The sequence below is a fragment of the Stegodyphus dumicola genome, chromosome 9 (genome assembly GCF_044657685.1).
Source record: "Stegodyphus dumicola isolate Sdum_Otavi_A_Nest chromosome 9, ASM4465768v1".
Lineage (NCBI taxonomy): Eukaryota > Metazoa > Arthropoda > Arachnida > Araneae > Eresidae > Stegodyphus > Stegodyphus dumicola.
In genome coordinates, this window is record NC_140776.1 from 162,240 (window position 1) to 176,816 (window position 14,577).

Genomic DNA, 14,577 nt, shown 5'->3' on the forward strand with positions numbered 1-14,577 from the left:
GTATGCAACCTGATAATGTAATGAAAGTATGTAGCATTTATGAAAAATTGTGGCTCGAATTGAAAGAACAGGAAATTTCTACAAATATTCTCATATTTAGAGTTGATTTTGGACTGACATCACTTTCATGAATTATTAGTTTTTTCTTCTTGATTGGTATGATGTCTCTTTCATCACTTGAGTATTCGTGATACGATTCTGCTTCAATAGATGATAAATTAGGGGAGATCTCACATCGACTAGACTTCATGATGAAATCCATAATTAACAATTGCCTGTTGTTTTTTTGTCCCCCTAAATCTTTTTAAACATCCGTATATAGATTTAAACACTTACTAAGCTCCCCTTGGAATCGGAGATTTCATTCGACATTTGTGTCATATTGTAAAAAATGATTACCTAATTTTCTTCCCAATTCAAGTCCTACACTGATGACTTTAGCTGTGAATGCAGCTGGTTCAGATTGGTCTTCATCATGTTTATTTGTTTCATGAATCATGTTAACTAACTCATCCTCATTTAGTTCTTCATCAACCATTATTCCTTTAATATATGCTTGAGCTAAATCCTCAAAACCTTCTCCTACTACAGTTTGAGCCAATTTAGTGATCTGAGAATATTCACACTCTAATGGTAATCTATCATTCTCATCTTTAGCAACATCCAGCGTATTGCTTTCCAGCATGCGTTGAGCATTGATTGTTTAATCTGAGTATATGACAGTCCAACACAATCTAAGATTGTAAATTTCTTCCAAGCATCCATAAGAGTAAGATTCATTATTCTCCATTTTTTCTAAAATATACCTAAAGGTTTGTTTGATATACACAATGTTGTAAAAGCCAGAAAATATTACTTGATTCAATGGCTGTAATAAAGAAGTTGTATTTTTTGGGCAAAAAGACTATTTCTACTTTTTTGTGTTGTAAATTTTGAAGATGACCAGGTGCATTATCTATTAAAAGAAGAGTCTTAAAAGGCAATCCTTTTTTACCTAAATAATTTTTGACATCTGGGACAAACATGGTAAGAAATCATTCATTGAACCTTATGGCAGTGACCCGTGCTTTCCTGTTAGGCATCCAATAAAAGGGAAGGTTATTTATATTTGTTCCTTTAAATGAACATGGTGTTTTTGATTTGTTAATAACCAATGGTTTCATTATATAATTGCCTGAAGCATTGCAACAGAAAAAAATTGTATGACTTTTCACTACCTTATGACCACTAGCTGATTTGCAAGGTACAGTCAAAAGTCGTTAATTCGGACACCTATAATCCGGACCTCAAAGCTAAAAACTTTCTGCACATGTGCCGCGTTAGCACATGCGCACAAGCGTTTTACGCGAGCGCGTAAGAACTTGACTACTACGCATATGCGTGTGAGCAAGCGCAGAATACGTTTTCGCCTGCGCGTTTAATGTATAACGGACGGTGTAGGCTAAAATTATCTAATTATCTATTTCAGTTAATGTTAATGATTGCATTGTTCCTTAATCTTTGAATAGGATCCCGCTTATTATTTTTTGCAGACTGTAAGAGCAATTTTATAAAAGTAAACTTGAACTTTCGATTATGTCAAATAGAATTTCCGATGCTGGAACTTCCAAAGGATCTACAAAACGAAAGTATGTTTCAATGTCCAACAAACAAAAAGTGAAATTGCTGAAAAAAATGGATAAAGACATGAAGAATGTGACAGAGAGGTTAGTGAAAACGAAAAAATTTCCATTGACCAGTTAGTCGGTATTCTCGGCACAGCAATTAACGGGACTTGAACAGCAGAACTTTTTAACTGAAAAGAAATTATGTCTGTTTATAGAATTAAAGAGAAAGTATTAGTATCACATAAAATGAAGCAACTTAAACAACTTACATTGAAAGAAATGTTTAATAAAGTAAACAAATAAATATTAAGCTTTTTTTTCTGTAAATTTTGATACCCTTTAGATCATAATTGTTCTTTATTTCATAAATTACGGTTTCATATTTTTAATTTTAGAATTTCTGCATGCCATCTTACGAGATTTAAACTGATGATCTATAATCCGGAAAAATCGATAATCCGGAATCGCCGAAGTCCCGACGAGTCCGGATTAACGACTTTTGACTGTATTTTTTTTTTTTTTTTCAGAACAACGTAGACACGTCAGCATTGAAGATCTGATCAGAAATGTAGGAGATCGTGGCAATTGATTTCAGCAAATTTTGCTGGATATTGTTGTTACATTCGAATCAGCAGCTGCACTTTCTCCTTTCAATCTTAGATTATGTAAAGAATGCCTTTGTTTAAATATTATTAAATCTCTCAAACCAACCATGACTTGTGGAAAAAGATACCTTTTTTTCATCTGACAAAGTCGATAGTGACCGATTCTTAAGTGCTTTATAAATTTTTAAAGCCTTGTTTCTAATAGCATCAGTATCAATTGGAATCCATTTTAAATTTTCGTCTTCTACCCATATCTAATTCTTTTTCTAGTAGAGTCTTCATTTTGTTTTTAATTGTCCTTATTGTGGCTTCATTCATGGAGTAAAATTTAGCAACATTTGTTACTCCTTCTCTATTACATAGATGATCTAATATTTTAATTTTTGCTTCTAATTTCATTTTTGATTTTTTTTTAAAAATCGTTTTGGCATTATAATACTTTAAAAAATTTACATAAATTATGAAAAATGCCACAAAAACTATAAATGTTGAAAACTTGCTAGTAAACATTCAGATATGTAGATAAAAATGATGTAATCCTTGCTGCTAAAATACTGATACTGCATTAGTTCGCGTGAACCATATAATTTAAAATTTTACTGTTATGAAATACATATACATACTATTGAGATTCCCCTAACATGGGGAATCCCCATCCTTGTTGTTGCCACCAGTGTTACCAAAGAAATGAGATTAAAAAATGACTTCAAATGTATGTATTTGCATTTATGCAGCAAATACTATTTTACTAAGTTTTTGAAATCTGTTAATTTTTAAACTGTGTAAAACTGAAATCATGTAAAACAGGTAAGTACTGTATAAATCGAGGGATAGGTGTATTTCCACGAGATGTTAATACATCAGAACTTTAAATGTCTGTACATATATACTTGAAGATGAAATCCTGCAAAGTTGACAAATGTTTTTAGGAAAATGAAAATTAAAATGGAAATACAAATTTAAATTTCAATAAATTTGACTTTCTTATCGTCAAGACTGCACTTGCATTGTTTTAGAGTGGAATTCATACAGAAAAGCTTCTAATTTCAAAATTGTCGTGTAGTTTTTGTAGTAAAATATATTCCTGTTTCTAACTTTTCCAGGTCTAATAAAGAATACTGCTTTAACATATGGTTAAATAAAATGAAAAGGCATGATCTTTTGTAGTATTTGTAATAATTTGTCTGTCATGTTACCACAAGTTTTTGTTGGTGTTAATTGTTTTTTATTTTCATTTTTTACTCAGAATTGCAGAATTCCAGGTCTTTAAATTTCTAAAAGATAAGCAACAAAGCATAGTATTTAAGAAAAATTTTTATTATTTGCACTTCAAATGCCGCATATGTCAACTAAGTTTAAAGTTGTATATTTTAATACAGAATTAAAAAGAATTAACACCAACGTGCTGCTAATTTGTGTGTGTCCAGTGAATTAGAGGAAAGACCATTCTTAATGCCCATCAACCATGATTTACCAACAATGCGAGAAACAGGCCATCTTTGGAAATCAGAATTTATTTTAGCAACATAAACGTTATTTATACTAGATTTGCATTTGCTGTCATGTAAGTTTTTGATGGGCTTCTGAAACAAAAGAAAATATTTGTTGGTGGTATGATGAAATAAAATATTTGATACTAATACTCTCCGACTGTCATCTAAAATCACACAATCGTTTCCTTTGTTGAAACAATTTATTGCGAATAGGTTTTCTTTTCCTTTTTTATTTGGACATCTGCAGCTTCATTTAGAGTATGCCCTTCCTCGATGAACTAATGTTCAGTTGTAGTGGGTTCCTGGGCATAGCCTTATCCCAGTGTAGTAAGTTAATACTTTTACGAATGTTAAAGAAATAATGTTGCTGAAGTTCGTAAAAATAAAAATTCGAAGAGCAGTTATGGCAGTGAAATGAAATGAAAGCAATTGTGACATTATAATCAGTAGTAATGGCAGAGTTTGCAGCAAATATAAGATGATGAGTTTTGAAGTTAAAACCTAGAGCTAGTTGGAGTGTGAGCAGCAGAGGCAATCGGGGGCGGAGAGAGAAGAAAAAGACCTTTCCTTCTTTTTTCTTCCCCCTCTCCTCGAGTATTCAAGGCTGAATGGTTCAGTAGTCAGGTGGTAGGCGGGAGCTTGTTGAACTTCTGTTGGCTGGCAGAGGAGTAATCCTATTGGGTGAAGTGTGATTTACAGTGTGCTACGGGGAAGGCCTAGGCTGTTTTCAATCCATACTCCTTTAGAAGGGTACAAAGACACACATCATTTCCAGGTTCCTGGGTTGTACCTTATCCTGTGTATAGCACGTGAAATACACTGGTGTGCAAAAATTAAGGACAAAGTCGAAAAATTAGCATATCAGCTGAACGAAGAGGCAGAGCGGACAGAAAGACCAATCCCGAGATTAAGTAAGGTGATCTACGGTAGCACTTGCGCAGATATGCAGGTAGACATAATGGGGGAGTGTCTGAGTTGTATAAAGCATGTTGTCGGTGAAAGATCAGTATTTCTGGCAAAGAGATTGCACACCGTATAGCAGTTAAAATCACACTGAGTTGCTGCCTCGGCGAGAAATGGCGAATAATCAATCTGTTAGATGACATCTGGATGCTTTTACCCGAGGTCATTGGGAAGTTGGAGGAAGGCCGCCGTGTGACAAGTGTGGCTGCAGAGATCGGAATTGCTCACAGCATCGTTTCACGACTTTGGAGACAATTTAAAACTACAGGAACAGCTATCCGGGGGTTTAGTAGTGGTCGTTCACGAGGAACCACACCTGCAGATGACCGGTATATTGCCTTACAGGCCAGAAGAAACAGGCGGCAGACAGCGGGAGAAATCGCTAGACACACGACGCAGGCGACTGGACGACAGATATCGCGTTTTACCGTGGCCAGAAGACTGCAGGGTGGTGGTCTGTTTGCACGACGCCCTGTACGGTGTGTACCTCTAACGCCTGCCCATCGGAGAAGGCGTTCTCTGTGGTGCCGGGAACACCGGAATTGGAGAGACAATGAATGGGGACGAGTACTCTTTACAGATGAGAGCAGATTCAGTCTGAGTAGCGATTCTCATCGCAAACTCATCTGGAGAGAGCGGGGAAGCCGCAATAATCGATCGAACATCATTGAAAGGGACAGGTATGGAGGTGGCGGTGTTAACTTCCGAAGGTTTAGCAAGACGGATGTTGTCTGTTTTTGGTTATGAAAAGTATAAATTGTTAGTGTAACTAACTGTGCGTTCTGTGTCTGGGTGTGAGATGTTAATGTAAAACTGAGTAGCGTAGTGATCAGCTAGTGACTCAGCTTTCTCAGTTTCTGTGTATGTGATCCCAGAGGGGCCATTAAGGGGCAGAATATTTGTGTAGCATCTATTATATCTAGAAGCAGCTTTCCATATACATGATCATCAGTAGAGAGTGATTCTAAATATCTAGACCATTTGTTTTGTGCGTGTACTGACTTCCTGATTCAGCCGATTTAAAATTCTCTTAACTTCTGGGCATCTGGTCCTCTGCCATATTTTTCTAGCTCTCTTTCTGTTAGCTAAAAGTTCTCTAATAGCAGGATCTCTGGCCCTACCAGTTAACGGGACCGCCTTGCTATTTTTCAGAGCACGGTTAAGTGTGCTAGTAAAATCTTCGATAACTGCGTCTAACTCGTCTTCACTGTGTATCGCGGGTAACGGGTACTGAGTGTTGTTTAGAGCTACCCAGTTCATAATAAAGGCTCTTTTGTGTGATGTACTATAGCTACTGATATTCACCTCCATTAAAACAGGGTTATAATCAGAGAATAGTTCACGTAATCTTTCTATCTTTGATGGTTGATAAATATTTTTTAGCAGGAAAATTTCAATAATGCTTGCAGATCTATAGCATGTTGGGTAGGAGGGAGCTACAACAGTAAAGTTGGCCGTTGAGGCAAATTGATTAACAATGTGACCATTTGAATTATCATTTCTGCAGTTCCGATTTTTGTGGTGTGAGTTAAAGTCTCTACCTATGATAATTTTATTGTTTAGTTTGGATATAGCCATTAAATCGGCGAAAAATCCTTCTGTGGTTTACGGTTGAGTAACTAGATCGAGACGAACGTGATTGGTTGTAGAGTGTGTGGTATGATTATGATAGCTACCGCCTTCATGGCCGAAAGCTGTTGAACTGTGATTACAAAGTGAGAGATGGAGCGCTTAAGGATCCTCGTTAAGCGCTCCATCTCTCACTTATTTCAATTTTTTCCACCAGCATTTTTGTGATTGGTTGAAATTCTTTCTTGTCTTCAATCCATACTAATTTAAAGGGATGGCTGAGTGAATGAGGGGGTAGAGGACATGATGGAAAAATTAAATTAAGCCTGCTTCAATATTAATTAGTGATCCGATAGGAATAAAAATTTTAATTTTTCCCAATTTTTGGTGCTAAGCTAGGCAATTAGGTATATTACAATAATTAGTTAAAGAATAATTAATTAGTTTTTTGGGTCTTTTTTAAACTGGTGTAAAGGCCCTTATTTTCGTGAGCCCGTCGTAATCGCAAAAATCAAAGCTTTGCGAAATACTTTTTTTTTTCCCCCAACTTTACTTAAGTACTTTTAAAATTTTTCAACTTTCTGTTCTGTTCATATAAAATTCGTGAAATTTTCAACTCGCAAAATCACCGATATATTCATTTTTGTGAAAATTACGGCCTGCAAAAATAAGGGCCTTTACAGTAATTAAACGTTTATCAAAAACCTTTATTGTATGTCTCTGAGGATGGTTTTAGGCCTTTTCCTGTGTTCTTCGGATTTGATATGATTTAAAATTGGTATTGTGGACTTGTTTGCCCTGGTTATATCATTGTAGAATTTTTGACTGGAGGAACAACTTTTGGTTGTGGTGGTGTAGGTAAATTTTGACTTGAAGTGCTTCGTTGATTTACAGTGTTAACTGCATTCTGGACATAATTAGTATCGTTTTCAGGGTCCAGAGGACGAAATATATTTTTCATGGCAATGAAATTTGATGCATCTCTAAGAATTACAGTTTTTTAAAATCTGTTTTACACGGGAACCGATTGTCCGATTTTGATGCGGTTTCCTGCATTCAATAGCAATTTCATGCTCCACAAATTTTATATCTGCATCTCAAATAGAATGCAAGTTGTAGGAAAATGCTTTTGAAAGCAGCAAGCCGCATCAAAATCACATGACTCGAAAGTTAATGATCCATTTTGATGCGTTTTGCTGCTTTCAACTGCAAATGCATGCCCCATCATTTTGATATAAGTTTTATGTCTGTATCTCAATTAGGGCGTAATTTCGCCGGGTTGTCTGTCTATACCAGGGTTTCTTAAACTGGAGTCGCTGGACTTGCAGCAGGGGGTTGCCTAGAATTTTAGCAGTTTTGATATTTCTTTAATTTATTATAATACTTTTACAATTACCAAATATTTTTACATAATACAATACATCTTAAAATAGATATGGCAATACAGACAAAGAAAAAAAAATGAATCCGTTTCGACGCCTTCATTTTATAATAGAAACATTCATTTTTCTTGCTTTGCACGTGACGCTGTCATTTCATCTGTTACTTATTTAAAATGTTCACATTGTTCTATGTCTTAAAATTAGAAATTAAATGTAGTGACCTAAAACTGCAAGTGTTCAAAAGAAAAAATTGACAGTTTCACTCACGCATGTGTCGGATTTGCGCAGTACTTATTGGGTTCCACAGAATTTTTGTAAATACAGTCAAAAGTAGTTAATCCGGACTCGTCGGGACTTTGGCGATTCCGGATTATAGATCATCAGTTTAAATCTGGTAAGATGGCATGCAGAAATTATACAATTAAAAATATGAAACCGTTATTTATGAAATAAAGAACAATTATGATCTAAAGGGTATCAAAATTTACAAAAAAAAAGCTTAATATTTATTTGTTTACTTTATTAAACATTTCTTTCAACAAGCACATGCGTAAAGCATACATTAAGCATAGTCGAAATTAGAAAATTGCAACCAGAAAACTATTTGATGTGTACTTGTGATATTTATAATGACAAGGAATTTGATTTAAATCATATCAAAGACGGAATACATCGAGATGAAATACTACATTTAGTAAGGAATTATAAGCCGAATAAAATAAAAACATTTGCCCTGAAGATAAGGATAGTGCTGACAAATCATCTTCCAGTTCATTGCGCGCTGCGATGTCCCCCCCGCAGAGCAGCATGAAATTGATAAACAGATTTCGGAATGGTTAAGAAACAAAGGATATGCCTTTTTCCATTTTTTGCAGCAATTCCACTTTTTGTTTAATGGACTTCGAAACATACTTTTGCTTTGTAGATCCTGTACATATTAGTAAATATATATCGGAAATTCTGTTTGACATAATCGAAAGTTCAAGCTTACTTTTATAAAATTGCTCTAACAGTCTGCAAAAAATAATAAGCCTGATCCAATTCGAAGATTAAGGAACAACGCAATCTGCAACATTAACTGAATTAGATAATTTTAGCTCAGCTTATACCGTCCGTTATACGTTAAACGCGCATGCGTAAACGTATTATGCGCATGTGCACAGGCAAAGTCACAGCCGTAAAGGTCTTACGAGCACACGTAAACGCGACGCATGCGCAGAAAGTTTGTAGCTTTGAGGTCCGGATTATAGATCATTCCGGATTATGGGTGTCTGAATTAATGACTTTTTGACTGTATTATGGCGTCCTGGGAATCGCAAAAAATTCTCAGTGGTAATAAGGTATTGCAACTGAAAAATATACTATACGTATGTATGCCTTATAGGCTTACCATCCTCGTGGTTAGAATTAGCGTTTGAATTATCCGAGATTTCATGTTGTTTTCTTTTTATATTTAACTTAAAATTATCATTAAAAGCATTAGCAAGGCTATCTAAGGGTTTTTTTAGCATACTGAGATATTTAAAAACACACTTACCCTTAAGGGGCTCCAGTACTTTCAATGTATCACAGTTTGCTTTTGCCGTAAGAGGTGTATGCTGGTCCATGTCCGATGCGACTCGTACAGCATCCAATTGTTGCTTGAGGAGACGAGTATTCTCAATCTTAGCTTCTAAGGGGATGATTTGAGTATGGAACGAGTTAAGAGAAGATTAAGAGACATATCCTAAAATAATATGTCCAATTGTATCAAAATATTAGCAGTTTACAGCTATAAGGTGAATTATTCAGTATAATGATTTTTTAATGTTGACACTGATGGCAAATTGCTGCTAGAAATTCTGTGGTTTAGAGATATATAATCGTCCAGAATATAATATTTCATCACAATTATTCTTTTTCAAAGTAAAAAAATAAAATTTACAATAAAGCTTAGAACTAACATGAAAACTAATAGATAGTTCTTGTAACTATGCAATACATCTGGATTTATATCATAAAAATATTTTTCAATAAATAATAGATCAATAAATAAGTATCTTAATATTTTATTCATACTTACGAGCCAGATGATGGGTAACAGGTATAAGAACACACCTCTATTTTCCATGCAATGCAGAAAAATACATAGTAGCTTCATCTGCCAAACGGTCTAGTACATTTATGCAGCATTGTTGTCTAACAAGACTCCAGGTAACTCGAGAATCATGGGAATATTCCAAGTAAACACCACTTTCCCATTGAAATTTTTAAATTTCAGTCACTTAAATCTAATATCCATACATAATTTACATAATCTTACCACATAAAAGATTAATCATTATTATAATTAAAAGATTTACTTCAAAAGATATTTTACAAATAGATATTTTAGATAGGAGAAAAACATATTTATTATATATGCCTTGTACAATGACTAGAACTTTAAGCACTTAAGTGTAACTAAGCAAATGGAACAAATAAATATAATACTGGTTTTTGAGTAAATGGAATCTAATTTCAAATTTTTAAACAAATTAAGGGGGGTATCAAAGTATCAATATACGACAATTCCAATAATGAGTATAAGGATGGTACCTTACTCTAGATATAATATTACATGAATAATTAATTTTTATTAATCATGTATAAATATTCCTTTCTTTAGTTTTGTTAGTCAAAACATACTTTTATTTTTAATTATTAACTGTACAATGTTTGTCATTTCACAGCAAAATGCATTGTGAAGGAAATACATAAAGTCCATGCGGTGACCAGACAAAAGGACGAAAGTGCACACGACAAAAGCCCACAGAAATGACCCCACTGGGATAATTGCCCACGCGACTAATACCCACACCGATGAAAGCCCACACAGATAAAAGCCCACATAGATAGAAGGGCACGCTGATAAAAGTCCACACTAACAAAAACCCACACCGATATATACGTCATGAATAGAGATAAAATAAAAAATAAATGAATAAGAAATAATTGAACAATAAATTTAAGTAGCGGAACACATTTCATTTTCGTCTCCGGCTGAATTAAATTCCTATATATATATATAGTACAGAGAGTCAATCAAAATAATATAATTAAAAACATATACATGTATGCATCTTTGTTTTTATATTTACACAAGAAATGGAAGTGCCTTTGTATAAGTGTGACAAAGGGAGGTGAAAGGGAATACTGGCCACACTGCTTATTTTAATTCTACAAAATTATAAGGAGTATAATATGTATGTAAATTTTCATCATATACAGAGAATAATTTATGAATAATTTAACACTACAGAAAATTTTGCATTATATGAATTTAATATGGAGAATTAAAGCCGAACTTTCATTTTAACGAAAAAAAATAAAAGTACAGTATTCTATTATGATTAAGCGCAAACACCGTTTTAATGGTGAATAAAAAGCATGGTTTCAAATAATCCAGTTAAATTTTGACAACTTGGATTTTACATAAATTAATTTCATTCCCACTTGAAATTTAATTTTTTTAATCATAATAATTACTCGTAAAATTTTTCAGGAAGTCATAGTTATTTTGGATTTCCTGAAAATGTGTGCTGGTTTTAAGTGGGCATTCGTCTTGTGGGCTTTTGTCATGTAGTTTTCTAACTGGCCGCTGGCTATTCAGGCAGGAAACCATTGCCTTCCTTTTCTTTTGCCCCCAGCTGTGTGAAAAAGCAGTTAAAGAGAGGAGAGCCTTGCTTAATTGCTTTATTCCCTATGGAACCTGGGGCGCCAAAGAAGGCCTCAGAAGGGAGGGTGTGGCAGGAGAACAATTAAAGAGGATTTTAAATGTTTTTTGTTAAGTTACCTACTAGAAAATAACATTATCTGAAATTCCGCTTGTAACTGAAGTTAACCCCTTTCTTACATTTCTTTAATATAGTTCTTGAATAACCTTTTGTCTAAGGATTTAGTTAGAATTTCAATTATTTTAAAAATTTCAATAATTGGAAAATGAAAGGAATTAAATATTTTTTAACCATTTTTAAAGGGATAATTCACTGTTTTTGCAGTAAAACTGCAGAGTGGAAAAATATGCTAGTTCCTGATTTGATAGTGTCTCTAACAACTTTTTGATGAACTAATTAAACATGCTTGTTATATCAAAGCCATTGTTTAAAAGTAAAACTACTGAACTATTTCTAAAAACATTAAATTATTACATATATTAAAATTTACGTACAAGTAATATTTTTCATTTTAACTTTCATATGGTTGAAAACGCAACCATGTGAAAGTTAAAATGAAAAATATGAAACCGTAATAAAAGTTAAACTATTCGAATAATTTTAATAACACAGGTTTCTGAACTTAGCAACAAGAGGATTTAAGAACCATGAGCCCAGCGTTGTAAGAAAAGTAATCTTGCACATTAAAAATAATTTTTATTTCAATAAAAATATTATATTACTCGATTAACTGTAAACGCTTAAAAAACAGTTCATTTCAATTTACCGTAATTATTTATATACAAAAACTTTGATTGAAGCAAATTTAAACAGCATTTAGAAACTGAAAATTCACTGGAACACTTCTTTTGTGGGTTTTATGCTGTTATTACGTGTTGAATATTATTTCGCCTAGATTAAGAAAAAGAAACTCATAACATGTAAAAATTTATTAGGTAGAAAAACTATCAAATTAAGGTCATTTTCTTCTCCTCGAAGTGCATTGATTTCCTTATACGAATTTCATATTCTGACAGCACAGAAATAGTGGCCACATATCTTGTAGGAGGTATTTCTTAAAAGCCTCATGTGTTGACGATCAAGTAGAAAAAAAATGTTTTGTTATGGAGTTACGTTTTGAATAACTTTTTTCTTCTATTGAATGAGTTCAAAGTTTCTAATATCTTGTTTTCTAGCATGAAATGTTTCACCAGTTTTTAAGGTTCTTTTCTAAGAATAATTCTAATTCATTAAGCAGAAGTTAGTAAGAACAAGTAAGGTGTACTTCAAATTTGATCTCTTAGGTTTATTAGGTCTGGCTACCAAATAACTGTTTTTGAATTCAACATCAAATTTTAAACATATATTTTTTTTTTAAATTTGTGTCTTTTATTTTCAAAAAACATGCACGTAATCCGAAGTTTCTGTGACAAAAGTTAGTATAAGAAAAGTGGGACAAATTAAATTATCTGTATATTTAGTCACTATTAAAAACGAATTCTGGCTAGACTATGGGTCCTCAATCAGGAGGAATAGCCCTAAGGGGAATTTCAAAGTTTCAGAGAGTAATTTAGTCCACCTTTTCTTTACGTATTAAGTATTTAGATTTAGTTTATGAATACAAAAAAGAACATTTATTCAAATTTTTGTATTTACCAACATGTTTGATACTTGTTTAATTTACTTAAAAAATAATCCGTATTTAAACAAACACATATCTACTTTTCAAGTTTTGGGAAGGAGAGGTTGAATGATCATTTAGCAATGGTGGAAAGGGTATATGGGGAAAAAGCTGGTGAGAATCACTGGTCTAGACTGAGCCAACTTGATTTAAATTTAGAATTTTATACTCTATATAGAATTTTATACGAATCTTTAGTTCTTACTGTAGAGTCATTAGGTTTTATATATATATATATATAATGTTGTATGATCTTAAATCCATTTAGTGCGAATACAAGTTATTATTACTTGCGCAATTGCTGCAAAGTTAGTTAATAATAATTTATTTCCTAAACAGTATTGATTAATTGATTATATTATCTCCCGAGTTTAATTAAAGTAGAATTATTTTAAAAGTGTGAATCTATACTGTATATAGGTATACAAAGATACACATACATATACATGTATGTGTATCTTTGTTTTTATATTTACGCAAGAAATGGAAGTGCCTTTGTATCAGTGTGACAAAGGGAGGTGAAAGGGAATACTGGCCACACTGCTTATTTTAATTCTAAAAACTGGTAAGTTATAACTGGTAAGTTACTGGTTAATACTGGTAAGTTATATTTTGAAAGATGTTTTGAAGTAATTTGAAAGCAAAATGTTAATAATGTTTTAACGGGGACTGGAGTTAAATCATCACGAAGAATAAAATTTCAATTGTAAAAGGAAAATTAAAACATGTAATCATTGTCATTGATCGAAAATTAGTTGACTTTTCAAGGGAATCAAACCAACTCCCGTTCAATGAACAATAATTGATAAAAATACGTAAATACGAAAGTGTTTCGTCTGGTGTCCGCCGACAACATCGCGGCAAAAACATCGCGGAGGAAAACGTCGCGGAGAAAACAACGCAAGGCGAAAACGTCGTGCTACAAAACATCGTGGGAGAACACATCGCAAAGAGAAAAACATCGCAGTTCTAAAACATCGTGGTACAAAATATCGTCGTCGAAAATAAAGCGGTTCAAAAACTTCGCAATTTAAAAACATAGTCGTCGAAAATATCGTGATAAAAAATAAAGTATCTACAAATCATCGCATGACGATAACATCGCAGACATGCTTTAATAACTGTAAATGGATATTCCCATAATGATTCGTGAGCGCAAGAGGGTAAGAAGGATAATTTTTACTTTCATATTTTTTATTAATACATTTTTGCTGAGAAAATAAAAAGGAAACTTAAGCATAGAAAATTAATGCAACTTATAGCACTTAATAGAATTTTAAATCGACATAGTTAACTAACAAAGACCATAATAAATTATTTTTAATAAAGATTTTACAGGTAATTTTTCATAAAAAGTATAATCTATTAAGTTGCATTTAATTTTCTATGCTTAAGTTTCCTTCTTATTTTTTCAGCAAAAATTTATTAGTTAATAAAAAAATGTGAAAGTAAAAATTATCCTTCCGTACATCACTTGCGCTCACAAATCATTATGGGAATATCCATTTACAGTTATTAAAGCCTGAAAAAAGCATGTCTGCGATGTTATCGTCATGCGATGATTAATAGATACTTTATTTTTTACCACGATATTTTCGACGGC

General features: G+C 33.1%; 2 protein-coding genes across 7 annotated transcripts in view; one reads left to right on the top strand and one right to left on the bottom strand.

Moving 5' to 3' along the window:
- The window catches only part of LOC146995278 (uncharacterized), a 474,485-nt gene that overhangs the window by 129,994 nt on the left and 329,914 nt on the right, over positions 1-14,577 (top strand). The gene's annotated exons all lie outside the window — the stretch shown is intronic.
- LOC146995279 (uncharacterized) overlaps positions 1-14,577 on the bottom strand; it is a 58,590-nt gene that overhangs the window by 36,585 nt on the left and 7,428 nt on the right. For 3 of the 4 annotated variants that reach the window (XR_015042919.1, XR_015042918.1, XM_085823158.1), the window contains exon 2: positions 9,157-9,345. The gene's annotated coding sequence lies outside the window, so the exon portion shown is untranslated. The remainder of the gene's footprint in view (positions 1-9,156; positions 9,346-14,577) is intronic. The other variant, XM_085823159.1, reaches the window with a different exon arrangement.